The following is a 20,112-nucleotide window of genomic DNA, read 5'->3' as shown; positions in this document are numbered from 1 at the left end:
TATCTCCTCAGCACACTGGCGCCATTTTTCCCTCACAGCTCGGCTGGAGGGAAGCTCCCTGGCTCTTCCCTGCAATTCTACAGTACAGTAAGAGGGAAAAGAGAGGGGGGGCATTAAAATTGGCACTGTATACAGTATATTATATAAAAGCTATTAGGGACATAACTCAGTTAGTCCCTGTATATATATAGCGCTCTGGTGTGTGCTGGCATACTCTTACTCTGTCCCCCCAAAGGGCTTTTGTGGGTCCTGTCCTCGTTTAGAGCATTCCCTGTGTGTCTGCGGTGTGTCGGTACGGCTGTGTCGACATGTTGAATGAGGAGGCTTATATGGTGACAGAACAGAGGCCGATATATGTGATGTCGCCCCCTGTGGGGCCGACACCAGAGTGGATGGATAGGTGAAAGGTATTAACCGACAGTGTCAACTCCTTACATAAAAGGGTGGATGACGTAACAGCTGTGGGACAGCCGGCTTCGCAGCCCGCGCCTGCCCAGGCGTCTCAAAGGCCATCAGGGGCTCAAAAACGCCCGCTCTCTCAGATGGCAGACACAGATGTCGACACGGAGTCTGACTCCAGTGTCGACAAGGTGGAGACATATACACAATCCACTAGGAACATCCGTGACGTGATCCCGGCAATAAAAAATGTGTTATACATTTCTGACTTTAACCCAAGCACCTCTAAAAATGGGTTTTAGGTTTGGGGAGAAAAAACAGGCAGTGTTTTGTTCCCCCATCAGATGAATAAATGAAGTGTGTGAAAGCGTGGGTTCCCCCGTTAAGAAACTGGTAATTTATAAAAAGTTACTGATGGCGTACCCTTTCCGCCAGGTGGATAAGTTACGCTGGGAGATATCCCCTAGGGTGGATAAGGCGCTCACACGTTTGTCAAAAAAGGTGGCACTGCCGTCTTAGGATACGGCCACTTTAATAGGTACCTGTTGATAAAAAACAGGAGGCTATCCTGAAGTCTGTATTTACACACTCAGGTACTAGACTGAGACCTGCAGATAGTGCTGCTGCAGCGTGGTCGGTGACCCTGTCAAACAGGGATACTAGTTGGCAAACATAAAAATATATTAAAGACGTCGTCTTATATATGGGGGATGCACAGAGGGATATTTTGCCGACTGGCATCCAAAATAAATGTAATGTCCATTCTGTCAGGAGGGTATTAGAGACCTGTCACTGGACAGGTGATGCTGACTTAAAAAGCGCATAGAGAGCCTTATAAGGGTGAGGAATTATTTGGGGATGGTCTCTGGGACCTCGTATCCACAGCAACTGCTGGGAAGAAATAATTTTACCTCAGGTTTCCTCACAGACAAAGGTACAGTCCTTTCGGCTTCAGAAAAGCAAGCGGGTCAAATGGCGCTTCCTTTCTGGACAGAGACAAGGGTAGAGGGAAAAAAGCTGCACCAGTCAGCCTGTCCCCAGAATCAAGATTCTTCCCCCGCCTCCTGTGAGGCCACACCATGACGCGGGTGCTCCACAGGTGTAGCCAGGTACGGTGGGGGGCCGTCTCAAAAATTTCAGCAATTAGTGGGCTCGCTCACAGGTGGATCCCTGTTTCTTTCAAGTAGTATTTCAGGGGTACAAGCTGGAATTCGAGATGTCTCCCCCCAGCCGTTTCCTAAAATATGCCTTGCTGACAACTCCCTCAGGCAGGGAGGCTGTGCTAGAGGCAATTAATAAGCGGTATTCCCAGCAGGTAATACTCAAGGTGCCCCTACTTCAACAAGGACGGGGTTACTATTCCACACGGGTTGGGGTACCGAAACCGCATGGTTCGGTGTGACCCATTTTATATTTAAAATCCTTGAACACAAAAATTCAAGTTCAAGATGGAATCGCTCAGGGCGGTTATTCCAAGCCTGGACGAGGGGGATTACATGGTATCCTGGGACATCAAGGATGCTTACCTGCATGTCCCCATTTACCATCCTCGCCAGGAGTACCTCAGATTTGTGGTACAGGATTACCATTACCAAGTCCAGACACTGCCGTTTGGACTGTACATGGCACCGAGGGTGTTTTATCAAGGTAATGGCCGAAATGTTGATACTCTTTCAAAAAAAAGGGAGTTGTAATTATCCCGTACTTGGACAATCTCGTTATAAGGGCGAGGTCCAAGGAGCAGTTGGTAGTCGGGGTAGCACTATTTTGGAAAGTGCTACAACAGCATGGTTGGATTCTAAACAGTCCAAAGTCACAGCTGGTTCCTATGACACGTCTACTGTTCCTGGGGATGGTTCTGGACATAAACCAGAAATAGTGTTTCTCCCGGAGGAGAAAGCCAAGGAGTTGTCATCTCTAGTCAGAGACCTCCTGAAGCCAAAATAGGTAGCGGTGCATCATTGCACGCGAGTCCTGGGAAAAATGGTAGCTTCATACGAAGCAATCCCATTAGGCAGGTTCCATACAAGAACTTTTCAGAGGGACCTGTTGGACAAGTGGTCCGGATCGCATCTTCCGATGCATAGGCTGATAACCCTGTCTCCAAGGACCAGGGTATCTCTACTGTGGTGGCTGCAGAGTGCCCATCTTCAAGAGGGCCGCAGGTTCGGCATACAGGACTAGGTCCTAGTGACCATGGATTCCAGCCTTTGAGGCTGGGAGGCAGTCACACAGGGAAGAAATTTCCAGGGACTTTGGTCAAGTCAGGTTATTTCCCTACACATAAATATTCTGGACCTGAGGGCCATTTACAATGCCCTGAGGCCGGCAAGGCCTCTGCTTCAAAACCAGCCGGTACTGATCCAATCAGACAACATCACGGCAGTCGCCCATGTAAACCAACAGGGCGGCACAAGAAGCAGGATGGCGATGGCAGAAGCCACAAGGATTCTCCGATAGGCGGAAAATCATGTGTTAGCACTGTCAGCAGTGTTCATTCCCGGAGTGGACAACTGGGAAGCAGATCTTCTCAACAGACACGACCTCCACCCGGGAGAATGGGGACTTCCTCCAGAAGTCTTCCAATAGGATTGTACACCATTGGGAAAGGCCACAGGTGGACATGATGGCGTCCCGCCTCAACAAAAAGCTATAAAAGATATTGCACCGGGTCAAGGGACCCTCAGGCGATAGCTATGGACGCTCTGGTAACACCGTGGGTGTACCAGTTGGTTTATGTGTTCTCCCCTCTGCCTCTCATACCAAAGGTACTGAGAATAATAAGAAGGCGAGGAGTAAGAACGATACTCGTGGATGGCCAAGAAGAGCTTGGTACCCAGAACTTCAAGAATTTATATCAGAGGACCCATGGCCTCTGCCACTCAGACAGGACCTGCAGCAGCAGGGGCCCTGTCTGTTCCAAGACTTACCGCGGCTGCGTTTGCCGGCATGGCGGTTGAACGCCGGATCCTGAAGGAAAAGGGCATTCCGGAGGAAGTCATTCCTACGCTTACTAAAGCCAGGAAAGAGGTTACAGCAACTCATTATCACCGCATATGGCGAAAATATGTTGCATGGTGTGAGGCCGAAAGGGCCCCAACAGAGGAATTTCAACTAGGTCGATTTCTGCATTTCCTGCAAGCAGGAGTGACTATGGGCCTTAAATTGGGTTCCATTAAGGTACAGATCTCGGCTCTGTCGATTTTCTTTCAAAAAGAACTAGCTTCAGTACCTGAAGTTCAGACATTTATAAAAGGAGTGCTGCAGAGTCAGCCCCCGTTTGTGCCTCCTGTGGCACCTTGGGATCTCAACGTGGTGTTGAGTTTCTTAAAATCACATTAGTTTGAACCACTAAAAACCGTGGATCTGAAATATCTCACGTGGAAGGTGGTTATGTTATTGGCCTTGGCTTCTGCCAGGCGAGTATCAAAGTTGGCGGCTTTGTCTTGTAAAAGCCCTTATTTGATTTTCCATATGGATAGGGCAGAATTGAGGACTCGTCCCCAGTTTCTCCCAAAGGTGGTGTCAGCGTTTCACCTGAACCAGCCTATTGTGGTGCCTAGGCTACTAGGGACTTGGAGGACTCCAAGTTGCTAGACGTTGTCAGGGCACTGAAAATATATGTTTCCAGAACGGCTAGAGTCAGAAAATCTGACTCGCTGTTTATCCTATATGCACCTAACAAGCTGGGTGCTCCTGCTTCTAAGCAGACTATTGCTCGTTGGATTTGTAGTACAATTCAGCTTGCACATACTGTGGCAGGCCTGCCACAGCCAAAATCTGTCAATGCCCATTCCACAAGGAAGGTGGGCTCATCTTGGGCGGCTGCCCGAGAGGTCTCGGCTTTACAACTTTGCCGAGCAGCTACTTGGTCAGGGGCAAACACGTTTGCAAAATTCTACAAATTTGATACCCTGGCTGAGGAGGACCTGGAGTTCTCTCATTCAGTGCTGCAGAGTCATCCGCACTCTCCCGCCCGTTTGGGAGCTTTGGTATAATCCCCATGGTCCTTACGGAGTTCCCAGCATCCACTAGGACGTTAGAGAAAATAAGAATTTACTCACCGGTAATTCTATTTCTCGTAGTCCGTAGTGGATGCTGGGCGCCCATCCCAAGTGCGGTTTATCTGCAATACTTGTACATAGTTATTGTTAACTAAATCGGGTTATTGTTGAGCCATCTGTTGAGAGGCTCTATTGTTTCATACTGTTAACTGTGTTTCATATCACGAGTTGTACGGTGTGATTGGTGTGGCTGGTATGAGTCTTACCCGGGATTCAAAATCCTTCCTTATTGTGTACGCTCGTCCGGGCACAGTACCTAACTGAGGCTTGGAGGAGGGTCATAGTGGGAGGAGCCAGTGCACACCAGGTAGTCTAAGATCTTTCTAGAGTGCCCAGCCTCCTTCGGAGCCCGCTATTCCCCATGGTCCTTACGGAGTTCCCAGCATCCACTACGGACTACGAGAAATAGAATTACCGGTGAGTAAATTCTTATTTTACGCTGCATAGTGTGAGTTGGGGTACGCCTAGACTACGTCTTTGATCATCCATTTAAAGGACTTGTTATACAGTGTGGTGTATGGAAATATAGACTGTTCTACACATATACCATTTTTGTCTTTTATATATTATTCACATCACTGGAATACAATATCGGATGACTATAAGAAGAATAGAAAAGAAGAAAAATTTGGAGGATCTACTAAAAGGTACGTATTGTGCATTTGTTGATCTATGTACATTTAAAGTATTATAATATAGCGCTAAGGATTGCATCCCTTCTACTTTCTTGTACTTACCGTTTGTGTGGGAGTGTGGTGATACTCCAAGGGGGGACACAGTTCAGGGCAGCTTGTAGGCGCCATTTGTGATAGGAGTCTCCACTCTTTATTTTTCTCTGGATAGTAAAATAAGATTTTACTTACCGATAAATCTATTTCTCGGAGTCCGTAGTGGATGCTGGGGTTCCTGAAAGGACCATGGGGAATAGCGGCTCCGCAGGAGACAGGGCACAAAAAGTAAAGCTTTTCCAGATCAGGTGGTGTGCACTGGCTCCTCCCCCTATGACCCTCCTCCAGACTCCAGTTAGGTACTGTGCCCGGACGAGCGTACACAATAAGGGAGGATTTTGAATCCCGGGTAAGACTCATACCAGCCACACCAATCACACCGTACAACTTGTGATCTAAACCCAGTTAACAGTATGATAACAGCGGAGCCTCTGAAAGATGGCTTCCTTCAACAATAACCCGAATTAGTTAACAATAACTATGTACAATTATTGCAGATAATCCGCACTTGGGATGGGCGCCCAGCATCCACTACGGACTCCGAGAAATAGATTTATCGGTAAGTAAAATCTTATTTTCTCTATCGTCCTAGTGGATGCTGGGGTTCCTGAAAGGACCATGGGGATTATACCAAAGCTCCCAAACGGGCGGGAGAGTGCGGATGACTCTGCAGCACCGAATGAGAGAACTCCAGGTCCTCCTTAGCCAGAGTATCAAATTTGTAAAATTTTACAAACGTGTTCTCCCCTGACCACGTAGCTGCTCGGCAAAGTTGTAATGCCGAGACCCCTCGGGCAGCCGCCCAAGATGAGCCCACCTTCCTTGTGGAGTGGGCCTTTACAGATTTAGGCTGTGGCAGGCCTGCCACAGAATGTGCAAGTTGGATTGTGCTACAGATCCAACGAGCAATCGTCTGCTTAGACGCAGGAGCACCCATCTTGTTGGGTGCATACAATATAAACAACGAGTCAGATTTTCTGACTCCAGCTGTCCTTGCAATATATATTTTTAATGCTCTGACAACGTCCAGTAACTTGGAGTCCTCCAAGTCACTTGTAGCCGCAGGCACTACAATAGGCTGGTTCAGATGAAATGCTGACACCACCTTAGGGAGAAAATGCGGACGAGTCCGCAGTTCTGCCCTGTCCGAATGGAAAATCAGATATGGGCTTTTGTAAGATAAAGCTGCCAGTTCTGACACTCTCCTGGCCGAAGCCAGGGCTAGAAGCATGGTCACTTTCCATGTGAGATATTTCAAATCCACCTTCTTTAGTGGTTCAAACCAATGAGATTTTAGAAAGTCCAAAACCACATTGAGATCCCACGGTGCCACTGGAGGCACCACAGGAGGCTGTATATGTAGCACTCCCTTAACAAAGGTCTGGACTTCAGGGACTGAAGCCAATTCTTTTTGAAAGAAAATCGACAGGGCCGAAATTTGAACCTTAATAGATCCCAATTTGAGACCCATAGACAATCCTGATTGCAGGAAATGTAGGAATCGACCCAGTTGAAATTCCTCCGTCGGAGCACTCCGATCTTCGCACCACGCAACATATTTTCGCCAAATTCGGTGATAATGTTGCACGGTTACTTCCTTCCTTGCTTTAATCAAAGTAGGAATGACTTCTTCCGGCATGCCTTTTTCCTTTAGGATCCGGCGTTCAACCGCCATGCCGTCAAATGCAGCCGCGGTAAGTCTTGAAACAGACAGGGACCCTGCTGAAGCAAGTCCCTCCTTAGAGGTAGAGGCCACGGATCTTCCGTGATCATCTCTTGAAGTTCCGGGTACCAAGTCCTTCTTGGCCAATCCGGAACCACTAGTATCGTCCTTACGCCTCTTTGCCGTATAATTCTCAATACTTTTGGTATGAGAGGCAGAGGAGGAAACACATACACCGACTGGTACACCCAAGGCGTTACCAGCGCGTCCACAGCTATTGCCTGCGGATCTCTTGACCTGGCGCAATACCTGTCCAGTTTTTTGTTGAGGCGAGACGCCATCATGTCCACCATTGGTCTTTCCCAACGGGTTACCAGAAAGTGGAAGACTTCTGGATGAAGTCCCCACTCTCCCGGGTGAAGATCGTGTCTGCTGAGGAAGTCTGCTTCCCAGTTGTCCACTCCCGGGATGAACACTGGCTTAGAGCATTGTATATTGCTCTTAGTTCCAGAATGTTTATGTGAAGAGACGTTTCCAGGCTCGTCCATACTCCCTGGAAGTTTCTTCCTTGTGTGACTGCTCCCCAGCCTCTCAGGCTGGCGTCCGTGGTCACCAGGATCCAATCCTGTATGCCGAATCTGCGGCCCTCCAATAGATGAGCACTCTGCAACCACCACAGAAGAGACACCCTTGTCCTTGGAGACAGGGTTATCCGCAGGTGCATCTGAAGATGCGACCCTGACCATTTGTCCAACAGATCCCTTTGGAAAATTCTTGCGTGGAATCTGCCGAATGGAATTGCTTCGTAAGAAGCCACCATTTTTCCCAGGACTCTTGTGCATTGATGTACAGACACCTTTCCTGGTTTTAGGAGGTTCCTGACAAGCTCGGATAACTCCTTGGCTTTTTCCTCCGGGAGAAAAACCTTTTTCTGAACCGTGTCCAGAATCATCCCTAGGAACAGCAGACGAGTTGTCGGCATTAACTGGGATTTTGGAATATTCAGAATCCACCCGTGCTGTTTTAGCACTTCTTGCGACAGTGCTAATCCCATCTCTAGCTGTTCTCTGGACCTTGCCCTTATTAGGAGATCGTCCAAGTATGGGATAATTAATATGCCTTTTCTTCGAAGAAGAATCATCATCTCGGCCATTACCTTTGTAAAGACCCGAGGTGCCGTGGACAATCCGAACGGCAGCGTCTGAAACTGATAGTGACAGTTTTGTACAACGAACCTGAGGTACCCCTGGTGTGAGGGGTAAATTGGAACGTGGAGATACGCATCCTTGATGTCCAAGGATACCATAAAGTCTCCCTCTTCCAGGTTCGCTATCACTGCTCTGAGTGACTCCATCTTGAACTTGAACTTCTTTATGTACAGGTTCAAGGACTTCAGATTTAGAATAGGCCTTACCGAGCCATCCGGCTTCGGTACCACAAAAAGAGTGGAATAATACCCCTTCCCTTGTTGTAGAAGAGGTACCTTGACTATCACCTGCTGAGAGTACAGCTTGTGAATGGCTTCCAAAACCGTCTCCCTTTCGGAGGGGGACGTTGGTAAAGCAGACTTCAGGAAACGGCGAGGTGGATCTGTCTCTAATTCCAACCTGTACCCCTGAGATATTATCTGCAGGATCCAGGGATCTACCTGCGAGTGAGCCCACTGCGCGCTGTAATTTTTGAGACGACCACCCACCGTCCCCGAGTCCGCTTGAGAAGCCCCAGCGTCATGCTGAGGCTTTTGTAGAAGCCGGGGAAGGCTTCTGTTCCTGGGAAGGAGCTGCCTGTTGCTGTCTCTTCCCTCGAGCTCTGCCTCGTGGCAGATATGAATAGCCCTTTGCTCTCTTATTTTTAAAGGAACGAAAGGGCTGCGGTTGAAAAGTCGGTGCCTTTTTCTGTTGGGGAGTGACTTGAGGTAGAAAGGTGGATTTCCCGGCTGTAGCCGTGGCCACCAAATCTGATAGACCGACTCCAAATAACTCCTCCCCTTTATACGGCAAAACTTCCATATGTCGTTTTGAATCCGCATCGCCTGTCCACTGTCGCGTCCATAAAGCTCTTCTGGCCGAAATGGACATAGCACTTACCCGTGATGCCAGTGTGCAGATATCCCTCTGTGCATCACGCATATAAAGAAATGCATCCTTTATTTGTTCTAACGACAGTAAAATATTGTCCCTGTCCAGGGTATCAATATTTTCAATCAGGGACTCTGACCAAACTACCCCAGCACTGCACATCCAGGCAGTCGCTATAGCTGGTCGTAGTATAACACCTGCATGTGTGTATATACTTTTTTGGATATTTTCCATCCTCCTATCTGATGGATCTTTAAGTGCGGCCGTCTCAGGAGAGGGTAACGCCACTTGTTTAGATAAGCGTGTTAGCGCCTTGTCCACCCTAGGAGGTGTTTCCCAGCGCTCCCTAACCTCTGGCGGGAAAGGGTATAATGCCAATAATTTCTTTGAAATTATCAGCTTTTTATCAGGGGCAACCCACGCTTCATTACACACGTCATTTAATTCTTCTGATTCAGGAAAAACTATAGGTAGTTTTTTCACACCCCACATAATACCCTGTTTAGTGGTACCTGTAGTATCAGCTAAATGTAACGCCTCCTTCATTGCCAAAATCATATAACGTGTGGCCCTACTGGAAAATACGGTTGATTCGTCACCGTCACCACTGGAGTCAGTGCCTGTGTCTGGGTCTGTGTCGACCGACTGAGGCAAAGGGCGTTTCACAGCCCTTGACGGTGTTTGAGTCGCCTGGACAGGCACTAATTGATTGTCCGGCCGTCTCATGTCGTCAAACGACTGCTTTAGCGTGTTGACACTATCCCGTAGTTCCATAAATAAAGGCATCCATTCTGGTGTCGACTCCCTAGGGGGTGACATCCTCATATTTGGCAATTGCTCCGCCTCCACACCAATATCGTCCTCATACATGTCGACACACACGTACCGACACACAGCAGACACACAGGGAATGCTCCTAACGAAGACAGGACCCACTAGCCCTTTGGGGAGACAGAGGGAGAGTTTGCCAGCACACACCAAAAGCGCTATATATAACAGGGATAGCCTTATAATAAGTGCTCCCTTATAGCTGCTTTATATATATCAAAATATCGCCATAAATTTGCCCCCCCTCTCTGTTTTACCCTGTTTCTGTAGTGCAGTGCAGGGGAGAGACCTGGGAGCCGTCCTGACCAGCGGAGCTGTGAGAGGAAATGGCGCCGTGTGCTGAGGAGATAGGCCCCGCCCCTTTTCCGGCGGGCTCGTCTCCCGCTATTTAGTGAATCCAGGCAGGGGTTAAATATCTCCATATAGCCTCTGGGGGCTATATGTGAGGTATTTTTAGCCTTTATATAGGTTACATTTGCCTCCCAGGGCGCCCCCCCCCCAGCGCCCTGCACCCTCAGTGACTGCGTGTGAAGTGTGCTGAGAGGAAAATGGCGCACAGCTGCAGTGCTGTGCGCTACCTTTAGAAGACTGCAGGAGTCTTCAGCCGCCGATTCTGGACCTCTTCTGACTTCAGCATCTGCAAGGGGGCCGGCGGCGCGGCTCCGGTGACCATCCAGGCTGTACCTGTGATCGTCCCTCTGGAGCTGATGTCCAGTAGCCAAGAAGCCAATCCATCCTGCACGCAGGTGAGTTCACTTCTTCTCCCCTCAGTCCCTCGTTGCAGTGATCCTGTTGCCAGCAGGACTCACTGTAAAATAAAAAACCTAAGCTAAACTTTTTCTAAGCAGCTCTTTAGGAGAGCCACCTAGATTGCACCCTTCTCGGCCGGGCACAAAAATCTAACTGGAGTCTGGAGGAGGGTCATAGGGGGAGGAGCCAGTGCACACCACCTGATCTGGAAAAGCTTTACTTTTTGTGCCCTGTCTCCTGCGGAGCCGCTATTCCCCATGGTCCTTTCAGGAACCCCAGCATCCACTAGGACGATAGAGAAAAGTATGTATGTATGAATCAATGTCTGAGGGGCATGTATCATCATGCCGTATATGTTCTAAGTAAGCTTCGAGGTATTGCAAAGTATACATTAAATCCTTCTCATCCCGTATTAAGGGTCTGTAAATGGGCAAACAAACACTACCGAGCTCCTCTCGGGCAAAAGGCTTTTGACCCTTGCCTCTTCGGCTTCTAATACCAACAAATGGGGAGCACATTTAGTTGATGATACATGGAGGGGGAACATATGTGAATGCTACTGTATGTGTATAACACCTGTCGACTATGTGTGCCATTAACTGAGGGTTGCAGAGATGAAGATAAGACACATATATAAAAATACATTCACATAAACATTGGGTAGGGTTGACGTCTTTTCCGGTTGGATGTTTCTGGGTAAAAAGGGGGAGACAAAAAAAAATGGTGAAAGAAACAGGCCATGAAATTCATTTGCAATCCTTATCATAACACTGTTTCTATTGATGGGTCATAAACCAAATCTGCTGCTATGACATTGACAACGCCCTCGCTCCGTAGACTCATCAAATTTGTGCCATGCTTGCGCCACGTTAGAATTCGAACACACCTGAATATCAGCCCAATAATTATGATGACTCCCAGGATACAAAGGAGAAACTTCCCCACACTCATAATAACATTCTGTGCCCACTCTCCTAACCCTGAGAACCATTTGCGTGGGTTCAACCATGAGACCCAGCCAGTCAGTTAATTACCCACAGCCGTCAAGGTAAGGTTGTGCTTCCTCCTGAACTCCCACTTCAACTGTAAGATCTTATCCATCTTTTGATCGATGATCTCCGTGGGGTCGTCAATGCTATTCGTGATATACATACAACACTTCACGCCATATTGAGTTGCCAGGGTAACACAGTACCCACCTGTCACAGCTGTAATGTAATTAAGGACCATTCTGTGCTGGATCAGCTCTTTCTTGTAGGCTTGTAACTCCCTTCCCGTATACCCGAAGGTGTCATCATACATCTCAGTGATATTATCTATCAAGTTCGCTAGCGCATGGATGTATCTATAATTTATAGTTCCTCTGGCAGTACGGGTGATATCTAATGCGAGAAGGAACTGAATCCCAGTGGATTTGTGGATCAAATCAGAGGCTGCGTGCTCTGCCCTATCTATGAGAGGTGTCTCTTGAAGATGTGTTCATAGTGAGTATGAGTATAAGGAGTCTGAGCGCTGTGGTGAACGTCTTTCATTTTGTCGTGGGTTATGGTCATGACCTCTGGTAGTACTCTCCCAATATAACACAATCCCTCGGAGCTCGTAGTAAGCCACTTGTACGCTTTCCTCCCACATATGAAATAGGCATCATCTGGGAGAACATAGGGGACAAAATGTAACAACACCATATTGCAATTCTTCCATGTAAAGAAACCAATCCCTAGTTCTCTCATTTGCTAAGTGCAAGTATCGGGCTGGATGATATGGGCACAATACCCCTGCGATACCTTTCCAAACCACATGGTTTTGCTTCCACGTGTATACCGGTACCGAAAATACTTTCCACTGTTGGCTATCTTGCGTACAAGTTCAGAGTCGATAGGAATCCTATCAGCTCTGTGTGAAAAGGTCATTTTCTGGTTATTCCAAGTCACTTCCCAATTTCCTGGTTTTTGGAAGTTGGAAATATTAAAACACAACAGGGATCTATCTATGTTGTACTGGTGGAGCTTCAAGCTAGGGGGCCTAGATATATTGAATTTCTTGTCCACCAGTCTCCCACCCCGTAATTCGAGTACCTCATCTATTGCTAAAGGGTATGGTACTAATCCTGACTTACTCTGTCTTTGAGGTACCTGTGAGCACACCCAACATTCTGTCTGGTTTAAGACCTTACCCACTAATGAGTGGTAATCACTCAATGGATGTTGGTCCATGGCGATATTAATGTTGAACTGACATCTCTGGATGCACCCATCTTCGACTATGTTCTCGCAATTTCTACAAATACAATATTCATCAGACAATAACCCCTCACATTGCCTCCGAGCTCCATGACTACCAGAGCACTTACTGATACCAGCCTTTACTCGACTGATGTGCTGCTCCTGAGATCCTACAAATCCGTACTTGCCATCAGAACCCATTCCAGATCCTTGCTCGACTTCTCTGGGACCTTCACCAGAACAGATTGTCCTGGGCAAAAACAGAATTACCAGAAAAACCTGAAACACAGTCTCTTGAGGTAGATCCATTTTGTTAAGGGAAAAGAGGGAAGATAAGAAAGGGGAGAAAGAGAAAAAGGGCAGTGGGAGGTGAAAAAAGAAAACTGGTACGACAACCATGTTTGATCTTGTTGCTCTCCGCGCTCAGGTGCCGTTTCAACAGTCCTGCCTCTCAGCTTTCCCGGAACAGACACTCTAGTGATACGAGGTTCTCTTCGCCTTGCTCTTTGTCACAAGATATCTCCGGGTCAGCGACCTACTTGCAGTGGGACGAGTGGACCCAAGTCTCTCTTTCGGCGACCTTTAGTGTTGTCTTGCTGGTTAACAAGACTTGATACGGTCCTTCCCACCTGTCTATGAGGCAACCTGAGCGTAGAAAATTTTGAATCATCACATAATCCCCAGGCTCAATGTCATGACAATTACTGTTCAGTAGGTCAGGAATCACCAGCTTTAGATTTATTTGTTGATTTCTCAGCTGCTGGCTCATCCTAACCAAATATTTCACAGTTATTTCGTTATTGCATTTCAAATCATCCTGGGGGTCTATCATTACATGGGGTTGTCGACCAAAAAGAATTTCAAAGGGTGATAAGTTAAGCGGTGACTTGGGAGTGGTTCTGATGCTGTACAACACTAGTGGCAAAGCTTCTGGCCACAGCAATCCAGTTTCAGCCATCACTTTGCTCAGCTTATTCTTAATAGTGCTGTTCATTCTCTCCACCTTCGCACTAGCCTGTGGTCGGTACGGAGTATGCAGCTTGCTATTAATTCCCATCAATTTGCACATGACCTGAAAGACTTCACCTGTAAGTGGGTACCCCTATCACTTTCAATCATTCTAGGGCAGGGGTGGGGAACCTCAGGCCAGTGTTAGGTTCCTGGTGCTCAGAACAAGGGAGATGTTGCGTAGTGAGTCCTGAGCACCAGAACGTGACACTGAAATAAGGTGTGGTGTGGAAATAGCCCCTAGCACCCTACCTCCGTTTTACCCGTGTGGTCAGTTCACGCCTGAGTGACTGGTTTCTTGGGCCCACGGCAGCCGCGTTTTAAGGGCAGATTATATCTGCCCAACTCCGATGCCCCCAGGTCTTAGCGTGAGACAAGGCGTGAACCGAGACAGGATAATAACAAGGGGACCTCTAACTAAAACAACAGAAAGCTAGGGGCTACTAACTACCCTAAAACTAAATATATGTGTGGCACGCCACCAAAGGAAAAGAACAACAAAGGAAATGCTGTACACACGCCGACACAATACTTTTGCGTACCGGCGGTGACAGCATAAGCAGAACCCTCTGCAAAACACCAGTAACTAAATATAACCAAAGAATACTGCGGCCTAGGCCGACGGACGCTGCAAAGCCGCTACTCACGGAACCGGTACAAGTACTGGCAAACGGACAGGAACCCCCAATGTAGCCGACACAGACTCTCAGAACTGGAGGACAGGCAGAATCCCAAACGACAGACCGGTGGACACCAAGAAGCCAGATATTCGACCAGGCACAGACAAAGCCACAGGACTTCTGGACAGGAATGCTTCACGGCAGGACACAGGATCAGACACTGGAATCGACACAGGAACCGACACTCGAAGCAGCTAGACTGACACTGCTAGACAGGAGCTCAGGAACTGGCAGAGACTAGCTCAGAACTCAAGAAGTCTGGAACTCAGGAAATATCACCAGCGTCTGTGAATTGCACTGAGCCAGAATATAACAGAGAGTCTTAATTAATTATGTCGTGCAGCTGCCCTGCTGCACAACTGAGAGGTGCAATCAACAGACAGGTGAGGCTGAACACATGGGAACAAGCTGCAATTACACAGACTCACCACCGGCAGCAAACAAGAGTATTCTTAAACCAGAGCAACGGGAAAACCTGGCCTGCAAGACAACTATAAACATAAAATAGGAATGAACCACTACCTGTGGTTCATAACAGTACCCTTTCCTTAAGGGTGAGCTCCGAACACCCCATGACACCCACGGGGAACATGAACAGAAGTATAACATAAAATACATAACCAAAATGCAAAACAGGAATGAGCCACAACCGTGGCTCATAACAGCCAGAGGGCCGTATAAGGCCCGCAGAGCCACTTGATCCGGCCCGGCCAGGCTCACCTAGCTTCTTACCCTCAGTAGCAGCCGGAGGCAGGAGCTCACTCCTGAGCTCCGGCTTCCGGCTCTGGCAGTGTGCATGTGCTGCTGTGCGGTGTTATGGGAGAGATGTCATGACTTCTCTCCCATAGTTCTGAGGAGCGAGCGGCCAGGCAGAGGGCAGCGGTCCGGAAGCAGGAGCGGGGCTGGTGAGTATTGTGGGGTTTTTTTTTTTATGTGTGTGTGTGTGTAAGTGTCGCTACTAGGGGGCATATCTAATGGAGCATAACAAGTGACGGGGCATATCTTATGGGGCATATCTACTGGGGCATAACTACTGACTGGGAGTATAACTACTGACTGGGGGCATATGTACTGGGGGCATATCTACTGGGGGCAGGCTCATTTTTAAGTTGATAATTTTTGTATGGCCCCCGAAGGATTTTATAAATATCCAAATGGCCCTTGGTAGAAAAAAGGTTCCCCACCCCTGTTCTAGGGATACCATATTTGCGCACAAATTCCTGCACTATTTTCTTTGCAGTAAACACAGCAGCATTTGTGGCAGCAGGGAATGCTTCTACCCAGTTGGAAAACACATCAGTACATACTAACACATATTTCAAATTCCTACAGGGTGGTAACTGTATGAAGTCGATTTGTATTACCTGAAAAGGTCCGTCTGCATTTCGATTAACTGTTGCATGTTAACTGTTTCAAATGTCATCAGTGATGTGATGTTAGTTCGTATGGTTGTGCTTGCTGCTGATTTAACAGCTTCGTCTGCCCGGCTGTTACCAAGTAAGATTGGGTCTTGGTTGTAAGTGTGTGCTTTACACTTGATAACAGCCACTCTGTCTGGTTCCTGTATTGCTGTCAGAAGCCTTTTGATGTGAGACGCATGCACTACAGGTGTGCCAGCTGCCGTCATGAAATTTCTGAGGCGCCACAGGGCCCCAAAATCATGCACCACTCCAAAGCCGTACCTAGATTCCGTGTATATATTAGCTGACTTACCTTTGGCCAACTCACATGCTCTGGTAAGGGCAACCAGCTCAGCGACTTGTTCTGAGTGCGGTGGGCCAAGGGGTTCAGCTTCTATGATACCTTCGTCATCTACAACTGCATATCCGGTACACAAGTGTCCCGATTCCGTCTGTCTGTGGCAACTACCGTCAGTGTAGAAGGTAAAGTCTACTCCTTCCAGTGGGTTGTCACTAATGTCAGGTCTCACTGTAAAAGTTTGGTTCAGGTATTCCATACAATCATGCGTATCAGTATCTGCACTAAATCCTCCTTCACCATCGTTCTCATCCTCCACCCTTTGTGCCTGTCCAGGCACACTTGGCAAGTAAGTTGCAGGATTTAGTGAGCTGCATCTCTTAATGGTGATGTTTACAGGGGCCATCAGTGATAATTCCCACTTTGTAAACCGAGCAAATGAGACATGTCTGGTTTGGGCGGAGTTCAGCAAGGCTGATACTGCATGAGGTGTATGGATGGTCAAGTCGTGTCCTAACACTACGTCCTCGCTTTTACTTACCAGCAAAGCTATCGCTGCAACACTTCGCAAGCAAGTGGGGAGAGACCGCGCTACGGTGTCCAACTGTGCACTGTAGTAAGCTACCGTTCTGCTGGCATCACCATGTCTCTGTGTTAAGACTCCTGCCACACACCCAGCACTTTCAGTACCGTACAATTCAAAGGGCTTTTCATAATCTGGCATACCCAATGCAGGTGCTTGTGATAAGCACTGTTTTAGTCTCTCAAACGCCAGTTCGGACTCCTCTGTGTGAGAGACCCGTTCTGGTTTGTTCGAAGAGACCATCTCCTGTAAAGGTAGTGCCAGTATGGAGAACCCTGGAATACAGTTCCGACAGTACCCACACATTCCGAGGAACGTGCAGATCTGTTGTTGAGTTTGCGGCAGAGTCATGTCGCGAATTGCCTGTATCCTATCAGCGGTCAGATGCCTAAGTCCTTGTGTCAAGCAGTGTCCCAAGTATTTAACCCTGGTCCGGCACAACTGCAACTTATCCTTTAAAACCTTGTGTCCTGTCTGGGAAAGATGAAACAGAAGCTGTTTAGTGTCTGCCAAGGACGACTCGAGAAAGTCAGAACACAACAACAAGTCATCAACATATTGTATTAGCACTGATCCACTCTCAGGTTGAAAGGATTGCAATCAGTCATGCAAGGCCTGGGAGAAAATACTCAGGCTATCAATGAAACCTTGGGGAAGACGAGTCCAGGTGTACTGTACTCCCCTGTACGTAAAGGCAAAAAGGTATTGCCTGTCAGGGTGAAGAGGGACAGAAAAGAAAGCAGAACAGAGGTCAATGACAGTGAAGAATTTTGCAGTAGGGGGAATTTGCATAAGGATGACAGCTGGATTGGGCACTCAACTATTTTGTTTATCCCCCTTAGATCCTGCACTAGCCTGTAACCCCTCCCCCCCACTCTTTTTCACAGGGAAGATGGGACTATTGGCTGTGCTGGACGTCCTGACTAGAATGCCCTGCTGTAGCAGCCGCTCTATGACAGGGTACACTCCTAACTCTACCTTTGGCTTCAGAGGATACTGAGGGATTTTTGGAGCTATCCTGCCATCTTTTACTTGTACTGCTACTGGAGCTACATTCGCCATCAATCCAGTGTGCTGTCCATCTTTGGTCCATAGGGAACCCGGTATTTGTGAGATCATTTCCTCTACCTGTGATGGACACGTGTCTATAACAGTAGAATGCGACATTAGCCTTTGAGAGGTGTCTAGTATATCTTGCACTTCTTGTGCATGGTTCTTAGGTATATCCAAGAAGACACCCTCAGGAGTACAATATATGACACACCGCATTTTACACAATAAGTCTCCGCCGAGTAGATTAGTCGGAGCCGATGCAGCCAGCAGAAAATAATGTTTTGTCTGCAAAGGCCCTATCGTAATCTCTGCAGGTCTACTCAAAGGACCTTCCTGCACCGTTCCTGTCACTCCCATTGTCGAAATCGTTTTACCCATGGTTTTTACACCTGATGTGGAATTCAACACTGACCTGGCCGCCCCTGTATCTATAAGAAAAGGTAATGGTACACCAGCTACATCAACCATGACCTCAGGTTCACTACCAAGGCTAGCAATCAACTTCACTGGCTGCAGACTACAGGTGTGGCCCAACCCCTATTGTGTAGTGGGACACTCCCGCAGCACATTGGCAGCTACAATATGTGAGGTGGTTAGCTGTGAGTTTTTGGAGGCCTCCCAGTATCTCCTGGGTGGGTACCTCCTGGTTTCCCCTCTATGTGGCTCGTTATCTCTTCTATATGGTCCCTGATCACAATTATGTGAATTGTAGTGTGGCTCGTATTCAGGTCTAGGGGGTCTGTATACATTATGTGTCCCTCTATTCCTACAGTCCCTTGCAAAGTGTCCTTCCTTCTTACAATAGAAACATACTATTGACCGTGACTTACCATCAGGGGTCTGGGATTTTGGCTGATAGGACTTTCCTGTAAGTGCCTGTATACTCACCGTCATCACCTTATCCCCTTGCGACTCCCTGTGTTTACTGATGTTCCGATCGTGCTCGATAGCGGACTCTCTCAATGCAGCCACTGAGATACTTCTCCAGTTAGGTAGAGAGGTTTGCACCCTTGTCCTCAGTGCCTCCTTTAAACCGTCCATTAACACAGAGACAGCTACCTCCCTGTGGTGTGCATTATCCTTAATATCCTCGATCCCAGTGTATCTAGCTATTTCCTGCAGTGCTCGATGGAAATATTCGGATGCCATTTCACCTTCCTTTTGTCTTATGGAGAAGATTTTATTCCATTTAACAACAGTTGGGAAATACACTCCTAATTGCAGGTTGATTTGCCGTACATTCTCCTGATTGTATTCATCAGTGAGAGGTACCTCTGCATCTAACTTACAATCCGTTATGAATTTCGTGATGTCAATATCTGAGGGTAAACACACCCGTAGCACTGTACGCCAATCTTTATTTGTGGGTTCGTGGGCGTTACCTAACTCTTTAATGAACCTCTGGCATCCGACTAGATCTTTTCTGGGATCGGGGAATTCTGACATAATTCACCTTAACTCTGCTCGGGACCACGGACAATGCATGGCAATGTTCCTGATGGGAGTTACTCCCTATCAGTTCTCCCATTGGAAACTGCAATCACCCTGACATGATTTAGTTATATATTTTATATACTATATACTATATATTTTTTGTTTGATTCTATAATGCGGGGAGCTATCATCTCTGCATAGTGTATGGTACCGTACTTACCAGTGGACACAACCTCACTCACCCCTCCGCTGGGGGGTATTGCTACTACTCTTGATGGTTGGGCCGTGCCCACCTGGGTGTCCTGTATGGTGGCTGCTAGAGAGAGTGCCGATATCGTGCTGGGCTCATCTTCCTACTCACAATGCTGGGGAAAATGTAAAATGGGATACAACTGGCAAGGGTTAGGGTTAACACATTGGTGGTCATTCCGAGTTGTTCGCTCGTAGCCGAGTTTCGCTATGCTGCGATTTGTTGCTAAATGCGCATGGCATGCAGGCAGGGCCAGATTAACAATGGGGCTGAGCAGCTCCAAGCCCACCCTCAAAAATAGGCCCACTGCATCTGCAAATGTCTTTGCTGCTGTAAACAGGAATTTTTTTTCCTGCTATGGCAGCCTGCAGCGCACCCTAGGGCCCACCCCCTCCGGCATCAACAACACCAGCCGAGCCGGAACCCCCTCACCCACCAGCCGCAGCGCTGATCAGTGGCACATGAGGGGGAACCTGATAAACTAAGTTTTTTTCATGTACGTCTCCCAGTGCCATAGCTCCACCCCCTCTCGACATTAGGTCACACACCCTCGCGGCATTATGCCCGTGATCTGCTAGCCTATGGGTAGGTGAGTCCCGCTGCTGACAGGTATTCCAATGGCATTAAGGGAGATGAAGACATTTTTTTTTAGCCCTAACTGAAAGAGCTTCATC

Source organism: Pseudophryne corroboree, chromosome 7 (genome assembly GCF_028390025.1).
Source record: "Pseudophryne corroboree isolate aPseCor3 chromosome 7, aPseCor3.hap2, whole genome shotgun sequence".
Taxonomy (NCBI): domain Eukaryota; kingdom Metazoa; phylum Chordata; class Amphibia; order Anura; family Myobatrachidae; genus Pseudophryne; species Pseudophryne corroboree.
The sequence above is the reverse complement of the archived record's forward strand: the minus strand, read 5'-3'. Positions refer to the sequence as shown.